Source organism: Ursus arctos, unplaced genomic scaffold (assembly GCF_023065955.2).
Source record: "Ursus arctos isolate Adak ecotype North America unplaced genomic scaffold, UrsArc2.0 scaffold_27, whole genome shotgun sequence".
NCBI classification, from domain to species: domain Eukaryota; kingdom Metazoa; phylum Chordata; class Mammalia; order Carnivora; family Ursidae; genus Ursus; species Ursus arctos.
The window spans coordinates 39,705,059-39,728,761 of NW_026622952.1; the positions used below are offsets into that span (position 1 = coordinate 39,705,059).

General features: G+C 37.6%; 1 long non-coding RNA gene across 1 annotated transcript in view; it reads right to left on the bottom strand.

Moving 5' to 3' along the window:
* Positions 1 to 8,216: 8,216 nt before the first annotated feature.
* LOC125283702 (uncharacterized) overlaps positions 8,217 to 23,703 on the bottom strand; it is a 407,951-nt gene continuing 392,464 nt past the window's right edge. The window contains exon 4 of the long non-coding RNA XR_007191697.2: positions 8,217 to 8,325. This is a non-coding gene — a long non-coding RNA (uncharacterized LOC125283702). The remainder of the gene's footprint in view (positions 8,326 to 23,703) is intronic.

A 23,703-nucleotide genomic window follows, 5' to 3' on the forward strand; every position in this document is an offset into this window, starting at 1 on the left:
GAGGTGTTGAGAAAGGTTATGGATAGGTGGAATCGGACTCCAAGATCAAGGGTAAGAGCAGGAGAAATTTTGCCAGCTGCCCCAAAGGCCATATGTGGTGGATCTGACACTCTTTCCCAGAAAACTTTCAATTTTCAGTAAAAGAAATAACAAAATTATTATGCCTGATAGAAAAACCACTGATAGAAGAGAATTTTGCACCCATGTTGGCCTTGTGGTAGAAAGACATGGTCTGTGTGGTTGTGCAATCAATTAGAAGTGAAATCCTTTATAAAGTAGGCTCCAATACCAGAGGTTTGGATTGTGAATCATGTATATCTAAATATTGAAGCAAGGAGTCTTGTAATTGAAACCTGCATTGTATTTTGGGATCCTCATCAGGGAGCTGTGAACTGAGCTATAATTCCTAATAACACTTTGGGTGGAATTTTCACTTTAACACTCAATGCAAACTGTATTTCCTCCATGCCTGCCACACTATTAGATGCACAGTACATGGAGGAGTGGTGATAAGCTGGCATGAAAAATGATGTTCCTTTTAATACTCTGAGATGAGTATTATAGATTTGATGGAGCGGGAGAAGAGGAACAGAATTAAAAATTGATTTTTGCATAATGAATCAGTCATACAGACCATTATATGATTTTGCTAGAACAATTAAGTCTTTGGAATTTCTTCATGAAATAAGCATCAAGAGGATATTTTGGATGTTAGTGTTTAATACACCCTCAACTGACTCACAAAGTCTTTTAAAATTGAGTCTTTGGCAGAAAAAGAAAGGAGACTTGTTTGAGCTCATTAAGCCCTTATTCTGTGATTTACTGTTGAGAAAGAGTCTCTGTTAGAGATTCAGATGTGTCTGTAAATAGGGGAGAATAGCTATTGAGTCCACCTTGGAGCTAATGAATGAAACCACAGAATAGCTGAGTCCAAAATTTATCTATTTGGAGCCCACTAGTTACATTGATGACAGCAATAATTATAGAAAAGAGAGGGGATCCAAGATGGCATAGGAAGATCCCAAACTTACCTCCTTCCATGGACACACATGGACAAATCTATAGCTACATATAAATCATTTCCCTCTGAAAAGAGATGTAAAAACCATACAAACTGCCCTCAACAACATGAGATAAAAGGGCTAGATGGGTAGAAGATGGGTAGGACAGAGGCGAATAGGAGGGTAGGAGAGAGACATGGTCTTGGCGGAAAAAAAGAATAAACACATACCTGGTAGGGCAAAACACCATAGGCAGGGATCTTATTAGACAAATACTTCTCCTAGAGAAGTGAGAGGTTAGTGCCCTACATCAGGCATCCCAGCCCTGGGATCTATGCCACAGAGATGAACTTCCAGAATATCTGGCTTGGAAAACCAATAGGGTTGATGTCCATGGGTCTCCAATTGCTAGAAAATTGAGATTTCCCTCTTGGAGGACTTGTATGCAGTCTTATTCACCCCAAGACCCAGAAAAAAAGAAAGAAAGAAAGAAAGAAAGAAAGAAAGAAAGAAAGAAAGAAAGAAAGAAAGAAAGTATGTTTCAAAAGTGCTGAGACTTTATATGAGGGAAATTAATTTGCTGATCTAGGGGGCATCAGCTGGCAGGCAGCAGACAGTCGATACCTTCTCTTTAGACAGATGTGCTGTTGCACTCTCCGCGTTGGGCTACTAGCACAGGCAGGTGAGCTCAGATGCAGCAGCCTACAGCTGCCTTGTTAGAATGTTTGTAGGCAAGCAGTTGTAACACTTGTTGAGGCAGGAGAGCATGGGTAGTTGCAGCATTCCCCTACCTGTTGCCTGGGCTGGGAGAACACAAAAGGTCAGGAATTTCTCCTGCTCCCTAGCTAAAGTCTGATAGCAGAGACCATTGTGACAATTCCCCACTCCCTGGCTGGGACCACTGTGAGTGGTGGCAGCATTCTCCCACTCTCAGCCTAAAGCCAGTCACATGCAAAGACAAGTCACTCTCCTATTGCACTGCTGAAGTCCATAGTCCACACAGTTAAGACATTCTTCCACTGCCTTTCTGAAGCCAGCAAGCATGCCCCACCTGAAACAATCTTCAGCTGCCTTGCTAAGCGAGTGGGCACAAGCAATCCACAGGTAGGACACCCTTAATTGTGGGACCATCATGGCCTAGGGCTGCCATTCCAGAACTCCATGAGCCTGTAACCTTAAAAAAAGATAGTTCTTAGTAGGCCACAACCACTAGGGCATTGCACAAATAGCAGAATGAAACACAGCCCCAGTTTGCTTGGGAGAAAACCTATTTATTTAGTCTTGAGTTTCAGCCTAAAGGACAAGCTTCAGGTCCCACACACCTGGAGGATAAGGGAGTGCTCTCAGGGAACATAAGTGGGGAGACATCATCCCTGCACACACCCATGGCCTCATTCTAGCTCAGCAACACATCCCAAAAACCTTATAAACCCATCAAGATCCTGATTTTTGTCACCAAAGGGACACTTCCAGGTTTCCTGGACTGGAGTCCCACAGGGAATACAATTGTGGCCCAAAGAACTGTACATATTTACATATTTCAAAAGCTGCTGTCTGAGGGTCTGGGTTCCAGACTGCAACTAGCGTTAAGTGAGATTTCTCCCCTTGGATCACTGACATTACATGGCACACCCTCAACACTGAAGGCATATCAAAAATAAATCAGGTAGTTAACATAACAAAGTGCCTCTAAATTTATGTGATGAATGGCTGAACAGTAAGACCAGTATTAAAAAATAAAACTAAGATATTTAAACTAAATATGACTTTTAAAAGTTGATCCAATTTTAAATGGCCCAAGAGTGAATATATAAATGGAGGAGAATAGAAAGTACAGAAACAGACCCAGGTAGAAGAATTTACTATAATAACAAAATAACATTTCAAATTAGTAAAACAAGAACAGTTATTCCATTCATGGTGTTAGGAAAAAGGTTAACAGTTAAGGACAGAGTTAGATTAACACCTCACATCTTATGTTGAAATTAAATCCAATAATAAATATAAAAAATGAAATGGAAGAAGAAAATTGTGTTTTTTCTTTCTGACCTTAGAAGAAGATGCCTTTTAAAATTATATATCACAGAAAAATCACATAAAGAAGGGTGATAAACTATAAAATATAAAATTATTACACATTACACCACCATATAAAAAGCAAAGACAACTGTGGAAAAATTAGAAAATATGTTACATAAAGGTTAATATCCTTATAACATGTAGAAAATACATAAAATACATTTATTATTATTATTATTATTATTATTATTATTATTATTACTGCCTGTCTTCCAGCACACCACTTCTTTACTGATACTCTATATTAAATTATAACCCTGCTTCTCTAGCCACAAGAATTGATTCCGGGATAGGAAACTGAGCCAAGGTGGGCTTCAACCCCTAAACACTGACCAGAAATCAAAAAGGGTGCTGGTCAAGCCAGGACTATCAAATTCCCTCCTGGAATGTCTCAAACACCAAACGGGACTGAGACTTAGTCTCTCTGTGAAAAGATTATGAAACACTTGTTGCAAAACTATCATTTTCTAAGTTCTCAAATACAGACAAAGCTAATCTGAGAGTATATTAACATGATGCTGACTCTCTCTCTCACACACACACACAGACACACAGAGCACACATACAGTCCTAATTTTTAGAAATTAGCTCAGTTTTTTGAAGCCTGGAGAGTAAAATACTCTATCGACATTTGAATGAGCCAAGAAAATACATATAAACACATGTATATATAAAACCACAGTGAAAATCAAAACTCAATTAAATCATGTAAGTTATTTAATATTTTTAAGAAATCAAATATTTCTCATTTTCCCAAAAAGTATTTGCTGGAGTGGGAGATTCCTAATCGTGTCAAAAAGAACTTTTGGAAAAACGTCCCCTTCATGAAATTTTATTTAATAAACATCACTTCCATTGTACAGTATTTCTTTAAGAATTTTTTAGCCTCTTGCTCGTCATATACAACTGTGAGTGCCCATCTTCAAAAGGAACATGGAGTTGCTTTTCACCTATTGCTTCTAAAATCTTGCAGGAGGGTTTTAATTATTACCATCTCTGATTCGGCTGTATAAATCAAATACTTTACTTTGTACTGATAAGATTTCTCTTCTGTAGCATATATTATATCATTGTTAATAATTATTTAAAGACACTTATTCCATAAAATCTTTGTTATTTGCTTTATACAGAATTCAAATTTAATTACTATCATAGACAGTTAAAAGTAATCCTTCCAACATACAGACGTCTAAATAATTTACCAAAACACTCTAATTTTAAGTTACATTTGTCGAGTGTATCTATATTTCTATATTAATTCATATGAATATATATTTTACATCACTGCAAGTCTTGTGCTTTTAATGACTTTTGATAGACGTTTTTATTTTTATCACATTTTCCCAAAAGTGAATTAATTTATGCTATTATGTTCAGTTAGAAATATAAAATGAATTCCCTATTTTTGATGACTTTGAAATATAACTCTTGGGATATAATCTCTGTGTGAAAGGCATAAAATGAATTGTCTGTCAAACAGTATGCATTTTTCCTGTAATGAAAATTTCCTTGACAATATCATCCGTCTTCTATTGCCTGATGGGCACATAAAAGTCAAGCTTTCTAACATAGTTAGATGTTATTTACCTTGAGCTTGTGCCGGCTTCAGGTGTCACAGGAACCGGGTAAGAGGCCACAAAGTGCACAGACAAACACAAAATTTGTATCATCATACCTATATAAGAATCTGGTGAGGTAGGTAACATGTTAGCCTTCTCTAGAACAAGGTTTTTTTAATGAGGTGTATTGAAAAGTATGACTGTAGTTAGAATGGGATGCCAGTAAGAGAGATCTTAATTCCATTTAGCCATTATTTATTATCTAATTTTGAAAGTACTGACAGAAGGTACTTAAGATAGGAAGTCCATTTGAAGCTTGTGATGAATGTACTGCTAGATATTACAGTAGGAAAAATTGTGTGGTAATTTATAAAACATACTTAAATATCTATACTTGTTTCTTTCTTGAAATTCTTACAGGCTGACTATGTCTGTGGATTTGAATCTTCCCATGTATGAAAATAAGTTAAATAAATAAATAAATGCCACTGTAAGATTAATAACTGACTTTAGTGCACAGGTGCTATACAGGCGCACCTTACTTTGTTGCACTTCTTTTGCTGTGCTTTGCAATATTGCATTTGTGCAAATTGAGTCTTTGTAGTAACTGCTGAACAAGTTTCTCAGCACGTTTCCAACTGCATTTGTTTACTTTGTGTTTGTGTCATACTTTGATAATGTTTTCAATAGTTCAAACTTTTATTATCATTATTATTATTATTATATCTGTTACAATGATCTGTGATCGGTGATCTTTGATGCTACTATTGTAATTGTTTTTGGGTGCCACTAACAGCGCCATTGTAAGATGCCAAACTTAATCCGCGCATATGTGTATTTTGACTATTCCACCAACCAACCATTTCCCATCTCTCTTCCTCTCCTTGGGCCTCCCTGTTCCCTGAGACACAACAATATTGAAATTAGGTCAATTCATAACCTACAATGGCCTCTAAGTGTTCATCTGAAAGGAAGAGTTGCCTGTCTCTCACTTTAAATCAAAAGCTGGAAATAATTAAGTTCAGTGAGGAAGGCACGTCGAAAACCAAGACAAGCTAAAAGGTAGGCCTCTTGGGCAAACAGTTAGCCAAGCTGTGAATGCAAAGGAAAAACTCTTGAAGGAAATTAAAAGTGCTACTCCAGGGAACACATGACTGATAAGAAAGTGAAATAGCCTTCTTGCTGATATGGAGCAAGTTTTAGTGGTCTGGATATATGATCAAAACAGCCACAATATTCCTTTAAGCCAAAGCCTAATCCAGAGCCAATTCAATTCCAGGAAAGCTGAGAGGGATGAGGAAGCTACCGAAGAAAAGTCAGAACCTTCAGAATTTGGGTCATGAGGTTTGAGGAAAGAAGCCATCCCCCTAACATTAAAGTGCAAGACGAAGCAGCGAGCACTGATGGAGAAGCTGCAGGAGGTTATCCAGAAGATCTAGCTCAGAGAATTCATGAAGGGGCCACACGAAACAACAGCTTTTCAATGGAGACAAAGTGGCCTCCTTTTGGAAGAAGATGCCATCTAGAACTTTCATAGCTAGACTGGAAAAGTCAAATCCTGGATTCAAAGCTTGAAAGAACAAGCTGACTTTCCTGTTAGAGGTTAATCAAGCTGATGACTTTAAGTTGAAGCCAGTGCTCATTTACCATTCTGAAAATCCTAGGGCCCTAAAGAATCATGCTGAATCTATTCTGCCTGTGCTCTATAAATGAAAAACAAACAAAACAAAACAAAACAAAAGCCTAGATGACAGAACACCTGTTTACAACATACTTTATGGAATACTTTAAACACACTATTAAGATCTATGTTTTTTGTTATGTTCTTTTCATGCCTGCTAACACAACATCTAGTCTGCAGCCTATGGAACAAAGAGTAATTCTGACTTTCAAGTCTTATTATTTAAGAAATATGTTTGGCAATGATATACCTGCCATAGATAGTGATTTCTCTGACGGATCGGGCAAAGTAAACTGAAAACCTTCTGGAACTTATTCACCATTCTAGATGCCATTAAGAGCATTCATGATTTATAGGAAGAGGACAAATATCAACATGAGCAGGAGTTTGGAAGAAGTTCATGGATGACTTTGAGAAGTTCAAGACTTCAGTGGAGGAAGCAACTGTAGATGTCATGGAAAGAGCAACAGAACTCGAATTAGAATTGGAGCCCGAAGATGTGACCAAATTTACTGCAATTTCATGGTAAAACTTAAATGGGTGAGGAACTGCTTCTTATGGATGAGCAAAGAAAGTGGTTTCTTGAGATGGAAACCACTCCTGGTGAAGACGATGTGAAGATTGTTAAAATGACAACAAGGATTTAGAATGCTACATAAACTTAACTGATGAAGCAGCAGCTTTTAATTGACAGGATTCACTCCAGTTTCGGAAGAAATTCTATCATGGATAAAACGCTACCAAACAGCATCACACGCTACAGAGAAATCATTCACGAAAAGAAGTCAATCAATGCAGCAAACTTCATTGTTGTCTTATTTTTAAAAATTTCCACAGCCACCCCAACCTTAACAACCAGCACCCTGGTCAGTCGGCAGCCATCAACAACAAGGCAAGATCCATGACCAGCGAAAAGATTACAAATTACTGAAAGCGCAAATAATGGTTAGCATTTTTAGTAGTATTTTTAAATTAAGGTATCTATATTGTGTTTTGAGACATAATACTACTGTACACTTAATAAGCTGCAATATAATGTAAACATAATTTTTATATGCACTGGGAAACTGAAAACTTCATTTGACTTGCTTTATTGAGATACTTGCTTTATTTTGGTAGTCTGCAACTGAACCCGTAACATCTCTGAGGTATGCCTATACCTTTCTCTAGATCTGTGTTCACTTTCACATTTGATTATTGTATTTACGATTTGATATCAGCTTTGAACCCCATGATGCCATAGATTTTTCCAGCACCTGCTAGGACAATTGATTTTACTGTCAGAATTATGAAACTACCTATGGCATGTAAATATTTCATTCTCATTTGTACATAAACCAGATAGGAATGACCTGAACTCAACCATCTTAGTTCAGATTTTTCTGTCTAGTTGATATTTGTGTTCATTCTTACAGTAACTGACTTACTATTCTACTTCATACGATGCCAGGAGTCTTGATTCATAGCTGCCTTATTCATCTATGTTTGTAGCCTAATTAATATAAGCTAGAGGGAAGAAATGGTAGTCAGCATGAGTCTAGAATACAAGTCTTACAACAGCATTAGTTTTGAAATAGTTCAAGAGTATATCATGAAGTAACAGATATGCATAATTAAAATTCATTTCTAGTATTAACCAATATATTCTATAAACTGGGAGAAATTTTTAAACGCATGAAATGTAATGACAGTTTCATTCAACAGAAATATATAATTAACACGTCAAGAATGCTGTTTATATTTGTGTTTTTGTCAAATTTAGAGACACTTGGGAGGAAGAAGGAAATGTTTATAATCACAGAGGTGTCTATAAGGCTGGAGGGTGGTTTTAGAGAAGAGGGAGGACTTTCATCATCATAGGTGTGTAGAAATACTAGATGTGTGGTCTTCCCCCTCAAACTCATCAGGCAATCAATAGTCAATTCACCGTCACTGATAGCACTCACCCACATTGGTCAGAGGAGAAACAGTATGCCACCTTCAGAGTCCATCATGTATGACGCGTCTGTAGGATAAAGACAATGGATCATTTGACATTTTATCTCCAGTGTCTAGTATAATGTCCAGAACACAACAGATATTCTATATAGATATTCACATTCGATGTATGCTTCCTCTCCAGAAAGAATAAAAGTCCTAGAGCTTGGTTAATATGGTGGTAAGTCTGTGCCCAAATCAGTAGCAGACTCTCAGCAGTGTCTTCAGTGCTCGGATTCCCTACCCTTGCTCCTCAAAGCATGGTCTGTGGGTGTGCATTCCATGAGATCCCCAGGTGAACTGTGGGCACGTGGAAGCTGGAGAAGCACTGTCTTACACCGTATGTGACAGGCTCTCTACTACACATGATCACAAGCAGAGGTTGCATTTAGAGCATCTAGGTATGTGAGCTCTGAAATCAGATGATTTAGCTTGGCACTTGCTTCTACTTCCTACTAAGCATAGAACTTTGGGTCAAGTTATTCCATGTTGCTAGGCCTTGGTTTTATCACATCTGCACTGGAGGCAGTGGGTAATAATAGACTCTTCCATACAGTATTATGTATTAAAGTAGTAATACATATATGATCCTTCTGCCATATGCTAAGCATTGAATAAATATTAGTTATTATTAACTTATTTAATGTTAATAAGAGGCCTATAAATGTATACACAAAGATTTTTTTCTGTAATTACACAATGTTCCACAATTAATCTCAATTTAAAAATCATGGAACTCTCTCACCTCTAGCTGTCAATATCAAAGAATTATGTATGTAAGTATATTATTGTAGGTAGGGGAGATAGGATCTCTCTTTCTCTCTCTCCCTCTCTCTCCTATCCCTTGCTTTTCTTTCATTCCCTTCCATCTCATTTTGTCACTGGACAAACCTGGGGGGGGGGGTCTCTTTATTCTTCTCACATTTATGAATTTCTTCCTCCAAACAGCCCAAAAGTGACATCCTTGGGCTTAAGGGCCTCCCTCACAGCAACAATTGTATGGTTTCAGTACCCTGGACGTAGGTTTGCATGAATCCCTTCACTGTGCTACAGGGTACAATAAATCAATGGGTGTTTTTCTCAGTAATTCTCAGAATCAGTGTTTTTGTTGCAACGGAATCTTAAGTAGCACAGTGGCACAGCAGGAATGGGTCCACAACACAGGCCAGTAGGTTGACACTGTTCTCTGCTGCAGTCCCATCTCTTGTCAGGAGGACTTCCCTCTTTTCCCTTTTACTGTCTTGGGTATCCAGCCAGTTGCAGTCATAGTTTTCTATTTTTGTCTTCATCTGATTATTCATAGTACAGACCATTGGGTGGTTATGGAGGAAAGGTAGCCCAGTGGTTTCCCACTTCCTCTGCAAATGCCAGTCAATTTTCCTGGGATCAGGGTCCCACAGACAATTAGGTCATTTTGTCTGTGGTCTGGGTGTGGGTATTCAAGACCTGTAGTGGCAAGATTAGCCACTGGTTGTGGTAGTAAGCTGCAGCACTAAATAAAGCCCTGGCACATTGGCTAGGAATCTTGCACGGGAGAGCAGAGGAGTACCAAATATTCCTTCCTGCCACCTTTATTTCTCATCAGTGCTGGAGCCACTGGCCACCATGATGTGCAACTCAATACCTTAAGGGGTCAGGGGAGCACACAATGACAGCACAGCCAGCAGCAGACAGGAGAAGGCCTAGGTCATTACCCTTCTACTACCCCTGCCCTTACTCTTATGAGACAGTGGGTAATCATTCTTGATTCTTCTCTTGGTGGACTGAAACTCAGCCTTTCTGTAAAACCTTATGTAAGTGAGCTACCTTCCTGAATGATGGCTGGGTGATTGCCCCAAATGATCTATCTCCAGTCACCTGCTAGATATAATATCCTAGAATCTTTACCTTCGAGAATTCTAGCCTGATCAAGTGCAAACAGGACCCAAGATCCCACTGCCCCAGCTCCTATTGACAGATAAGCCTCTCATCATACTCTGCATGGGCTTGTCAAGCCCCCAGCATCATACTTTGTGGCAGGAGTCCCAGAGACCACCTGGCAGATGCAGGCCTCCCCCAACAGCACCTCATGTTATGATATAGTCAGTTAACAATAGTTCTCACACTAGGGGTAAGGAGGAAGCTTTGGAATGGAAGAGATGACAGCACTTAGAGGGATAAGAGGAGCACAGGCAAGCTAAAGCACAAGCCAGCCAGCAATTGCTCTGTCCCAGAATGCCTTCCTTCATATTAGGAACCAGTTAATTAGCTAAGAAGCTGTCAGTCAAATCTGTCTGGATGTCTCCATCATGATTGGACCATGCTGTCCATGACACTAATTATTTCATTCACCAATTCTTCACTCCCTGAATGAAGGACAAAGTCTTGCCCTAGCACTCAAGAGACAGGTAGATACATGGCACTCAAAGCTAGAGAGGTGAAATACCATGCAGGGCTACACAGGGATTTTACTCTGTAATGGAGTGAACCAGCAGGTGCTATGGGAGGCCCTACAGTAACAAGATGTCAATGTCCCCCACAAGAATATGTTTATTTGAAAATTCCTCAGGTTGGCCAGGAGCTGAAAATCAGCAGCTGGTCCAGTTGACACAGCGGAAGTTGCCAGGTGCCAGACTTTCCCACCTAATGTTGGGGGTCCTTAGCTAACAAGAACAGATGAACTCACAATTAACTCTGTGGGGGCCTTAAAAGACTCAAAGATATCAAGGCAGCACATGAATTTTTAGGTCTTACAATTCATGCCCTCAATGGAGTTCTAGGAGAATTACAGAGCTGGGAATGTTAGCAACTGGCACTAGAAATAGAATTCATGGCAATATTCTAGATGAGAAGCCAATAAAAGGAAACTTTATTTCTGTTTTATTTTTTGTTTGTTTGTTTTTAATGTCCATCACCCAGTTACCCAATCCCCCCACCCGACCCTCTCCAGCAAACCTCGGTTTGTTTCCTATGATTAAGAGTCTCTCATGGTTTGTCTCCCTCTCTGATTTCGTCTTTTCTTTTTCCCTCCCTTCCCCTATGATCCTCTGTTTTGTTTCTTAAATTCCACATATCAGTGAGATCATATGATAATTGTCTTTCTCTGATTGACTTATTTAGCTTAGCATAATACCCTCTAGTTCTATCCACATTGTTGCAAATGGCAAGATTTCATTTTTTTGATGGGTGAGTAGTATCCTCGTGTGTGTGTGTGTGTGTGTGTGTGTGTGTGTGTGTGTGTGTGTGTATACACCAGGCTTCTTTATCCATTCATTGGTCAATGGACATCTGGGATCTTTCCACAGTTTGGCTATTATGGACATTGCTGCTACAAACATTGGTGTGCAGGTACCTACATTTGTATCTTTGGGGTAAATCTCTAGTAGTGCAATTGCTGGGTCATACAGTAGCTCTATTTTCAGCTTTTTGAGGAACCGCCATACTGTTTTCCAGAGTGGCTGTACCAGCTTGCATTCCCACCAAGAGTGTGAGAGGGTTCCTCTTTCTCCACATCCTCCCAACATGTGTTGTTTCCTGAGTCGTTAATTTTAACCATTCTGACCAGTTTGAGGTAATATCTCACTGTGGTTTTGATTTGTATTTCCCTAATGCCCAGTGATGTTGAGCATTTTTTCATGTGTCTGTTGGCCATTGTTTTGTCTTCTTTGGAAAAATGTCTGTTCATGTCTTCTGACTATTTCTTTACTGAATTATTTGTTCTTTGGGTGTTGAGTTTGATAAGTTCTTTATAGATTTTGGATACTAGCCCTTTTTTCTGATAAGACATTTGCAAATATTAGGGCGCCTGGGTGGCTCAGTCGTTAAGCGTCTGCCTTCGGCTCAGGGCGTGATCCTGGTGTTCTGGGATCGAGCCCCATGTCAGGCTCTTCCGCTGGGAGCCTGCTTCTTCCTCTCCCACTCCCCCTGCTTGTGTTCCCTCTCTCGCTGGCTGTCTCTCTCGCTGTCGAATGAATAAATAAAATCTTAAAAAAAAAAGACATTTGCAAACATCTTCTCCCATTCTGTCGGTTGTCTTGTGGTTTTGTCGACTGTTTCCTTTGCTGTGCAAAAGCGTTTTATCTTGATGGTGTCCCAAAAGTTCACTTTTGCCTTTGTTTCCATTACCTTGTTCCCCTCTAATATTTTGAGGGATTCCTGTCTCACATTGAGGTCTTTCATCCATTTTGAGTCTATTTTTGTATATGGTGTAAGAAAATGGTCCAGTTTCATTCTTCTACAAATGGCTGTCCAGTTTTCCCAGCACCATTTGTTGATTTTTGGTTATACTTTCCTTTGGTTCCTTTGGTTATACTTTCCTCCTTTGTCAAAGATTAGTTGACCAGAGTTGAGGGTCCATTTCTGGGTCTTCTGTTCTGTTCCATTGATCTATGTGTCTGTTTTTGTGCCAGTATTGTACTGTCTTGATGATTGCAATTTTGTAATAGAGCTTGAAGTTCAGGATTGTGATGCCACCATCTCTGGTTTTCTTTTTCAACATTCATTTGGCTATTCGGGGTCTTTCTGGTTCCATTCAAAGTAGGATTATTTGTTCTGGCTCTGTGAAAAAATTGATGGTATTTTGATAGGGATTGCAATGAATGTATAGGTTGCTCTAGGTAGCATAGACATTTTAACAATATTTCTTCTTCCAATCCATGAGCATGAAATGTTTTTCCATTTCTTTGTGTCTTCCTCCATTTCATTCATTAGTGTTCTATAGTTTTCAAAGTACAGATCCTTTCCCTCTTTCATCAGGTTTCTTCCTAGGTATCTTATGGGTTTTGGTGCAATTGTAAATGGGATTGATGCTTTAATTTCTCTCTCTTCTGACTCACTGATAGTGTATAGAAATGCAACAGATTTCTGTGCATTGATTTTACATCCTGCGACTTTGCTGAATTCCTGTATGAGTTCTAGCAATTTTGGGGTGGACACTTTTGAGTTTTCCCCATAGAGTATCCTGTCATCTGTGAAGACTAACATTTTGACTTCTTCGTCAATTCCGACTGATGCCTTTTATTTCTTTTTGTTGTCTGATTGCTGAGGCTAGGATTTCTAATACTATGTTGAACAACAGTGGGGAGAGTGGACATCCCTACCACATTCCTGACCTTACGAAAAGGTTCTCAGTTTTTCCCCATTGAGAATGATATTCACTGTAAGCTTTTCATAGATGGCTTTTATGATATGGAGGTATGTTCCCTCTATCCCTACACTGTGAAGAATTATAATCAAAAAAGGATGCTGTACTTTGTCAAATGCTTTTTCTGTATCTGTTGAGAGAATTATATGATTCTTGTCCTTCATTTTGTTAATGTAGTGTATCACTTTGATTGATTCCTGGATGTTGAACCACCCTTACAGCACAGAATAAATCCCACTTGGATGTGGTGAATAATCTGGAGATATCTTTGGGTCTAAAATGGGCCTCTTGTAGATAACATTTGGATAGGTCTTGCTTTTTTATCCAATCTGATACTGTATGTCTTTTGGTTGGAGCATTTAGCCCATTTACATTTAGAATAACTATTTAAAGATATGAATTTAGTGCCACTGTATTACCTGTCAAGTCACTGTTTCTCCGTATTGTCTCTGTTCCTTTCTTGTCTGTTACTTTTGGGCTCTGTCTTCTCTTAAAGGATCCCCTTTAATTTTTCTTACAGGGCTGGTTTACTGATCAAAAATTCTCTAATTTCTATTTGTCCTGGAAACTCTTTATTTCTCCTTCTATTTTAAAAGACATCCTTGCTGGATAAAGTATTCTTGGCTGCATATTTTTTCTCATTTAGCACCCAGAATATATCCTGGCAGTCCTTTCTGGCCTACTGAATCTCTGTGGTTAGTTCTGCTGTGAGTCTAATATTTCTACCCTAGTAAGTTATGGATCTTGTCTTGAGCAGCTTTTAGAATTTTCTTTGTCTCTGATATTTGCAAATTTCACTGGTATAAATCAAGGTGTTGCCCTGTTTTTATTGATTTTGAGGAGAGTTCCCTGTGCCTCCCAGACCTGAATACCTTCCATAGATTAGGGAAGTTCTCAGCTATAATTTATTCCTATATACCTTCTGCTCCCCTCTCTCTTTCCTCTTCTGGGATTCCAATTATTCTAATATTGTTTTTGCTTTATGATATTACTTATCTCTCCAATTCTCCCCTCATGATCCAGTAGTTGTTTACCTTTTTCTCAGCTTCTTCATTCCCCATCATATAGTCTTCTATATCATTACTTCTCTCTTCTGCCTCACTTATTCTAGCAGTTAGACTCTCCATCTTTTATTGCGTCTCATTATTAGCCTTTTTTATTTCAACTTGATTAGATTTTAGTTCTTTTATTTCTCCAGAAAGGGATTCTCTAATGTCTTCTTTGCTTTTTTCAAGCCCAGCTAGTATCTTTATAGTCATTATTCCAAACTCTATTTTCAACATCTTACTTATGTCCATACTGATTAGGTCCTTGGCAATCAGTACTGCCACTTTTTCTCTTTCTTAAGGTGAGTTTTTCCATCTTGTCTTTATGTCCAGAGAAGAACAGATGAACAAGAGAACAAAATACTAAAATGGCAACAATGACCCCAGAGAAATATACACTAAACAAATCAGAAGAGACTGAAACTGAAAACTGTAAATAAAATTCTTTTTTTTTTTTTTAAGACAGAATATAATCAGGTGAACAGAACAGAGCAATACATTGGATCCTGTGTGTATTTTGGTCTTTTTGTTAGAATACTAGATCCCAAAATTGTAAAGAAAGAAAAACTTATATAGGTACAAAAATAAAATACATTGAAAGGATAGAGTGTAACTATAGAAATGAAAACTAAAAGACAAAAAGTGAGAGAGAGAGAGAGAGGGAGAGGAGGAATATAAACAAATAGGTGAACAGAACAGAGCAATACAATACATGCTGAGTGTATTTTGGTCTGTTTGTAGAAGAAACTATATCCCAAAATTGTAAATAAAGAAAAACATATATATACTAAAATAAAATTAAATACATTGAAAGGATAGAATTTAAGTATAAAGACAAAAATTTTAAGAAGACTTTAACAAAAGAAGAAGAAGAAGAAAAAGAAGGAGGAGGAGGAGAAGGAGAAGAAGAAGGAGAAGGAGAAGGAAGAGAAAGAGAGTATGATCAGACAGGTGAAGAGAACAGAGCAATACACTAGAATCTGGGTGCATTTTAGTCTGTTTGTTAGAAGACACTGCATCCCCAAATTGTAAAGAAAAAAAAAACCTTATACATATACAAAAATAAAGTTTAAAACAATGAAAGGATAGAATGTAAGTGTAAAAATGAAAATTTTAAAAAAATTTAAAAAGATAAAATAAGAAACTGGTTGAAAAAGAAAAGAGGAAAAAAATTAAAATTGAAAGACTAAAGAATCATGAGAAAAAAACATGAATTCTATATACTATTTTCCCCTAGCACTGGATTTTTGAGTTCTGTGTGATAGGTAAACTTGGTTCTTTCTAATCATCTGAGGGAGGGAACTGCTGCATTGATTCTCAGGTGTCTTTGCCCCTGGCAGAATTGTACTGCCCTTGCCAGGGGGCCAGGCTAAGTAAGTGGCTCTGGATTGGTCTACGTGGCTTTTGTTCCCTGAAGGCTTCCCATGCCCCTTAAGAGGATGAGAATGAAAATGGCTGCTTCCCTCTCTCCAGTCCCAGCTCTGAAAGCTTGGGGCCCCACTCCTCAGTGCACCCTCCCAGAAAAGCAGTTAATCACTCCTGTCTCCAGGGTCTCCATCCTCATTCTGTGCTCACCCAGCCTGTGATGGAGCACCTCTATCTCAGGCACGTGACCCCATTTCTAGTCTCCAAACCGTGCAGACTCCTGCAGTGCACTCCCTTGCTGATACTTCAGGGGAAAGAAGGGAGGTCTTGCTGGTTCTGCCGCTTGTTGGGTCCCTGCTTGGAGAGTGTTCGCCAGACTGTGCTATGTTTTGTGGTCCCTTTCACCCCACTTCACCACTTGAGCGCCCTTCAAGCAGGGATGTCCCTCACCTGAGCAGACTTTTAAAAGTTCTGATTTTGCACTCGACTGCGATAGCACTTCCCAGTAGCTGGCTTAGGGAGGCTCCTTCCTCCTGAAGTTTATCTTCCGATATATCCCCTCAGATTCACTTCTTTTCACCTCCTATGTTTCAGAAAGTGGTCACTTTTCTATTTGTAGAGATGTAGCTATTCTTTTCTTAGATCTCCAGTTGAGTTTGCAGGTGTTCAGAATGATATGATAGCTATTTAGCTGAATCCCTGGGACCAGATGAAACTAACATCTCCTACACCTCTGCCATCTTGGACTATCTCCTGAAAAGGAAACATTCTTATTCTCTCATTCCCATTCCACTTCTAAGAAAGGTTGAGAAGGAAGAGAAGTCCCATTGGGTCTCTGTGATTGGCCTTTCTATAAATATAGGGAAAGGCATAATTTCCTTATAATACAGGGTATACTTCCTAACAAGTAATCTAACACTATCTTCTAGATCTCTGGGACAGACATCAGTCTTTGAAAACTAGGTACATATTTTTACTTATAAAACATAAATTGATAATTACAAAATATTATTTTTTGATGTAGGTTACTAAAAACCAGGTTTATCTTATGTAGCAAGATGAATACAAAGAAAGCAAGAAAGGAAAAGGAAAAAGAGGAAGAAAAAGATAGGAAAACACTTTTAAATTATGCATGTGAAAATGTTTATCTTTAAAATGCTCTCTCAATAAGCAATTCTTTGCATTTTGACCAAGGAACATGGCAAATATAACTTCTGCGTAAGGACTATACTAAGGTTCTAATATTGTATTATATTTAGATTTTCCCAAAGAAGAATCAATGAAGCTGAACGGGAGGAGCAGTTGTAAAATAAGCTGAGTGCTGTTGGGTTATTTTTGCAGAGTGTGAGGGTCAAGTGAAAGCCAATCCAATGGGTAGGTTGCAATCTTCACTCACAGTGCATCTCAATGGGAGCATTGTCAGAATTTGGCTTTAAATTTATTTATGATTGAGGACTGTCTCACAGACTATAGGATTTTTAGTGTCCCTAGCTTCATGTGCTGAGTATCAGCGGTCACCCTGCAGTCATTGTGGTACCCAAACAATGATCCTTCCACAACACACACACACACACACACATTTCTAAATAAATCAGAGACAGACAGTACTATAAGGTTTGAAAAACACCCTTGGAGCCACTGCTTTGCCCAAATCCCTTTTGAATACTTTAGTTAGTTTACATTCCTCCTAAAGTCTGGCAGGTCATAGACTAAGAAGCCTAGTTTATAGTCCTGCTGTAAATTCACATATCTTCTATGTTTCCATATTTCAATGAGAAGACCAGGAATTTCAAAGCAGTTATCACAAGTAAGTTTCATGTTAGTCAAGAAACCAAAAAACTTAAGAGAAATTCTAATGTTTACTGAGCATAACCAGTAACAACTCCGAAAGGAGAGGCATGGATTTAATCAGTTTCTTACTTCACTGTAACAACATATAGCATCTTCAAGTGATGCCTAGCTTTTAGTGTAGAAGATGTCTTAGACAATCTGTAAATAATATTTGACCTCCTCTGTATCAGAATCTTTTCAGAACTGAAAGGTATCTTATTAATGGTCCTGTTATGCTTTATTTTCCATGGAAGCATCAGACCACATTTAAAGTAAGTGCTAAAATGTTCTTAAGAAAAGGTGAATCCTGAGATTTGGCATGAGAATGTAGGATCTAAGTAAAAATGTGAAACTGAATACTTTCACTATCATGTTGTACTTGTTTTTTTCATTCAAAAAAGACCCCCTCACCTCTGGACATTTCATTCTGCTGATATAAAAAGAAGGAAAATTACTATTTTGTGTGTGTTTTATGTTTCCTCACACCCTTGAGATTGTTATTACTTTACAAATTGAGTGTAAGTAGAATCATAGGTCTGAAATACCATTAATATTCATTTTATATACTACCACCGTTTATTGGATTAGGAAAGCTCTGTTATTGAAATTGTGAGAACACTGAGACTCAAATGATTACAAAAAAGGGAATTTGTCCTTAATAATGGAGCCATTAATAAGGTCAGAGTTATTGATACTGAATAAAAGAAGCATGAGAGACTATGGACTCTGAGAAACAAACTGAGGGCTTCAGAGGGGAGGGGGGTGGGGGAATGGGATAGACCGGTGATGGGTAGTAAGGAGGGCACATATTGCATGGTGCAGTGGGTGTTATACGCAACTAATGAATCAGCGAGCCTTACATCGGAAACCGGGGATGTACTGTATGGTGACTAACATAATATAATAAAAAATTATTAAAAAAAAGTTTAAATTTTAATTGTGCCTAATATGTTGTGACTAAGTTGGCTATCCCACAACCAATCGATTCTATTCATTTCAACTTCTGCCCATTCAGTTGAAAACTCAGACATTGTCACAATTTTCGTGTGCATCTATGATAACATGATGAGACCATATTCAGCTGGGATTTGCATCTCACAATCTTCTATTAACCCCTAAAAATACCACAGACTTTCAATATAAATATAGCAAGGGGACATCTTAGGATAATTTGCTTGATGTGTAAGCCTTTATAATGTCACAATGAAGCACGCTGAGGGAGTGGAACAATGAGAAAGCTTTTGTTTAGGTGCAAGTTAAGTGGTTTTTTCTCACCCCACTTGATCAGCACTGTCCAATAAAAACATAATGTGAGCTGTAGGTGGGAGTTTAAATTTTTTTACTGGTTACCTTAAAAAATAAAAAGCAATAGTGAAATTAATTTTAATGATATATTTTATTTGACCCAACATATCCCACAGTCCAAATTTTCAACCAGTAATCTCTGTATGACATTTAGTGAGATACTAATGTTCTTTCTTCATACTGTCTTTGAAACCCTGTTTAATTTTACACACAGCACATCTTAATTTGTACTACTTACATTCCAAATGTTCAATAGCCACATGTGGCTAACTGGCTACCTTACTGGACACTGTGGCTCTAGACTTTTCTAGTATAAAAATGAGGAACAGGAATCCCAAGGGTAAAAATCAAAAGGGAAGGAGAGAGAAATAAAACCAGTAGAGTCAAATATATTTTTAACATCCCCACCACTGAAAACGTGGTTCAGTTTCCTTTGTAGACTAGACCTAACGGATTCAAAACAGCTTTTCTTAGGGGCTCAAGAGATGGTGAGTGGAATAAGTTCAGGAAGGGAGAGGAAATTTCAGCTGCCCTAAAAGGCAACACATTATACTGAATATATTGGATAATAATAAGACATGCTAACAACCCTCCAAGAGACCACAATCAGAAACTGTTTCAGTTAATTTATAAGATAATAAAAGCTCAAACGTTAGTAACAAGAAGGAAAACTCACAGTTTCAAAGTTCAAAAATAAATGATGGTTAAATACCTATAGATTTTAGGCAAAACTATAGACCCCAAATGTCCAAATATATCATGAAAAAAACATGCAAAAATTTTCAAATTCAAGTGCATGTTAAACAAAAATTAGTTAGAAGAAAATTTTTATTTAGTGGAATCCTACTGCTGTCTTTTAACCATTCAGAATACAATTCCCATATTGTATTCTGTCTTGTTTCAGTGAAATGTGATGTATGCTATACGCTTAGCAGTACAAAAGTTGAGAAGACTTTACAGATTTATCTCTGTAGTTTTCACCAAATACAATAAATCTATATTCTCTGAAGGAAGTACAATTTAAGGCAATGCCAAAAATTTTTTAAAAGAATTTTACCCATGAATATAAAAACCCATGAAAAGTTTCTGCTATTTAAAATGTTTTTCCACTATTAATAAGAAATGCCAAGATTATACACATAGCGTAGTTAGAGATCTGGCTTATAGAGTTTAGACACAAATGACAAATTGCCAATGACCAATTAGAAGAGATAGTATTGATTAAATCCTTGAGAATAACTATGTTCAGGGTCTTAAGTGACCTATCATTGGATGAGCACCAAAAATTAAAAGTGACATTTCCCCCTAAAAGGATAACATGCAGCTCTGAATACAAAACACGCATTCGAATAACTACTGCACAACATTTGACAAAACTACTTTATATGTCAAAAAATAATTTAGCGTCACATTTGGAACTTCCCATAACAAGATCATGACACCAATGAAGTTTTTCAATCTCTCCAAAACTTTTCTTAAAAAACAAAAATTAAAAAAAAAAAAGGATTCAAAGCACACAAGACAAAGCAAACACAAAACAGCACAAATGAGCTCTTTGACCAACATAAATGACAGAAAATATCCCAAAGTCCTGGGTGCTCATGGCTGCAGTTGACATAATACCAGCATCAGGACTTGGGAAAGATCAGATATTTTATGACAACAGAAGAAGAAGCTATAGGACACTATTCTCAGCCCCAGAAGGAAAAAAAAAGGTCAATTAGTAACCACCCTAAAAAGAGAGGATCCCTTCCTATGTCTGAGAATGACCAGCAAAATGAGGAATATTCCCCAATTTTCCAGTAAGTGAAAAAAAAAAAAATACACAACCACCATACAACTAATAGAATAGCCAAAACCCAGAATAATGATAATACAAAATGCCGGTGAGGGTGTAGAGAAAGAACTTATTCATTGTTGGTAGGAATGCAAAATGGAAAGCAACTTTGGAAGACAGTTTGGTAGCTTCTTACAAAACTAAACATTCTTACCACATAATCCATGAATTATGCTTCTTGGTATCTACCCAAACAAGGTAAAAACTTAATGTCCACACCAAAATTCTCACACAGATATTTATAGTAGCTTTATGTGTAACTGCCAAAACTTGACACAACCAAGATGTCCTCCAGTAGATGAATGAATAAACTCTAATACACCCATATAATGCAGTAATATACAACACTAAAAAAAACAGCTATCAAGTCATGAAAAAAACATGGAGAAAACTTAAAGATTACTAACTGAAAGAAGCCAACCTGAAAACAGCTACACACTTTATGATTTCAATTATGTGGCACTTTAGAAAAGGCCAAACTATGGAGACAGGAAAAAGATAAGTGGTTGCCAGGCGTTGGGGACAGAGGGGTAAGGGACAAGTAGGTACAGCACAAGGAAGTTTGAAGGCAGTGATACTCTGTATATTACCCTAACGGTGGATACATGTTGTTATATATGCACCACGCCAAGGGGAGCCCTAATGTAAACCATGCTCTCTGGGTGATAATGATGTGTCAGTGTATGTTCATTAGTTGTGACATGTGTACCACTCTGGTGGTTTTTATCAATCATGGCGGAGGCTAAAACAATGAGTGAGGGCAGGGGGTATAAGGGGAATTTGTACCTTCCTCTCAATTTTGTTACGAACCTAAAACTGCTTGACAAAATAAAATCTATTAAAACCAAACTACAGAGAGATTTGTGAGGGTCATGGTGTGTGGTGTAACTGAGAAATTCAGAAATACCAAGTAGGTACTACCTTGGGGAAAACTACTGGGAATAAAAACCCAATGGCACAGGGCACAGCACTAGAGGTAAGAGAGCAAGAATGTTTAGAGCATGAATAAGGGAAGGGACTGGGAGAAAACAAATAGTAGAAAGTATGAAAATAACAAACTATAACATCTAACCCTGAGGGAACTGTCTTGAAAGACACGGTTCATAGAACTCTAGAGTGGATAGAGGACATTGTCCTGAAGCTGACTTAGCTCTGAGAGAAAAATCAGGGCCATAGAGGGGGAAAAAATGTACTTCAATCATCTATGTTCACAGGAGAGGAAGGAACCTCAAAGCTTAAAAGCTAAGAAAGTTACCCTACTGTGCATCTCCCCCTCACCTCCACAGGAACCTCCTCTAAACAGCTCAGGAAAGCCTATCTCATTATACCACGGTGTGTGTGTCGAGGGGAGGGAGTTTATCTGATAACAAACAAATTTATTATAAGAAAATAGCAACATACCAGAAAAACACAGGACCAAAACAGATGAATAATTATAATATTGCAAAATGAGCTAAAATAAATTAAGAAAATGATAGAATTTTGGAAATAACTGGACAATCAAGGTCAGAAATGAAATGGTTAGACAAAGATACAAAATGAAAACTGATGGATCATATGAAATAATGAAGACAGAATCAAATTTATAATGACTTAATTTTGAAAAGCTCAAGAGTGAATAACATCATGGAAATTCAGTAAGGAAGACAGAAGAAGGAAAGGATAAAAATTGAAAAATAGAGATAAATATATTTGGAGTGTCAAACAGAAAGCCAAAGAAACAGAACAGAAAAAAAAAATGAAAAACTGTCCTGAAAAGTCTTAAATCTACATATAGTCAAACCAACTAGTTAGAAATTTTGATCAGAATATTAATCATGGTGTGTAACCTAATTTAACAACTGGATTTTGTCATCCAGTCACCTCCATCAAAAAAGTTATACTATTTATAAGGGAGAGAAAATCAAATCCGCATCAGATTACTGACAAGAGTATTAAATGCTACATAAACAACGGAGCAACATTTTTTTATTCTCAGTGAGAGAAAAGAGGAGCTGAGAATTTTTTATATCGAGCCAAATTATCCTTGAGGTTTTGCTACTGAAAAGAATACTAAGGAAATGTAAGAATTCAAGAAATACTATATTCATCAGCCCATTCTGGAGAATCTATTTATGAATATGCTTGATAAATCATGAAATGAGTAGAGGTGTTTCAAGTACAAATGTCTGCGGTGAGCACCAACTATAATTAATTATAGAACTCATACTTCAAAAAAGGTATAGGAGAGTAAAAAAATAGCGGGTCTCTACAAGTCATCAATGAAAGACAGACATCCCAATTAAAAAATGGGCAAAGGACTTAACCATTTCCCAAAGAAGCTACACAAGTGGCCAACGAGAATATTAAAAGATGCTCAACATTATCAACACATCACCAGCCTTTAGGGAAATGCAAATCAAAACCACAAACAGACATGCCGTCACAACTTCACAACCACCAGATGACTGTACTAGAGCTAAACACACACCAGCAACAGCAACAGCCAGAAACAGAAATAGCAAGTAATGAAGAGGATGGAGCAAAATTAGAACCCTTGTCAATTTTGGGAGGATGAGATATGGTGTAGCTACTGTGAAAAACAATTGGAGGATTCTTCAAAAAGTTACACATAGGACCCAGCAGTTCCACTCTTAGGTATACACCCAAAAGGTCTGGAAACAGAGACATAAACAGAAACTTGCACACCATTGTTCGTTGCAGCCTTACTCACAATAGCCAAAAGGGTGACAAAAGCCTAAGTGTTCATCCTGGATGAATAGAATTTTCAAATGTGGTACGTACATACAACGGGAAATCATTAAACCATAAAACAGAATAAAGTTGTGACACATGTTACAGTATGCATGAACCTTGAAAACATGTTAAGTGAAATAAACCAAGCACAAAGGAAAAACATTC